Raw genomic sequence first — 359 nt, 5'->3', positions numbered from 1 at the left:
AATTTGGGTGAAATAGTTTATTCACTAATTTAGAGAAAAGTTGATTGGTGATTGAGCAAATCTCTCTCAAAATAATAGAATTACTATTCATGGTAAATTCGCCTTTAGTCGATTCTACAGAAGAAAATTAATTATTGTTTATTGATTTTGCTTAACAAATATTTTCTTTTATTTTTCGGACTGATTCGTGAATAATTGATTGGTTGAATCCTGTTGATTGATATTTCTCTTTCTTTTATTAATTTAAACTGATGCTAAATTACTTTGGGAAGAATATGTTTGATTTTTACTTAACAGATATTTTCCTTCTTAGTTGCTTTGACTGAATTTGATATTACATAAGATTTTTTTTTATTTAT

Source organism: Capsicum annuum, chromosome 8, assembly GCF_002878395.1.
Source record: "Capsicum annuum cultivar UCD-10X-F1 chromosome 8, UCD10Xv1.1, whole genome shotgun sequence".
NCBI classification, from domain to species: domain Eukaryota; kingdom Viridiplantae; phylum Streptophyta; class Magnoliopsida; order Solanales; family Solanaceae; genus Capsicum; species Capsicum annuum.
The sequence above is the reverse complement of the archived record's forward strand: the minus strand, read 5'-3'. Positions refer to the sequence as shown.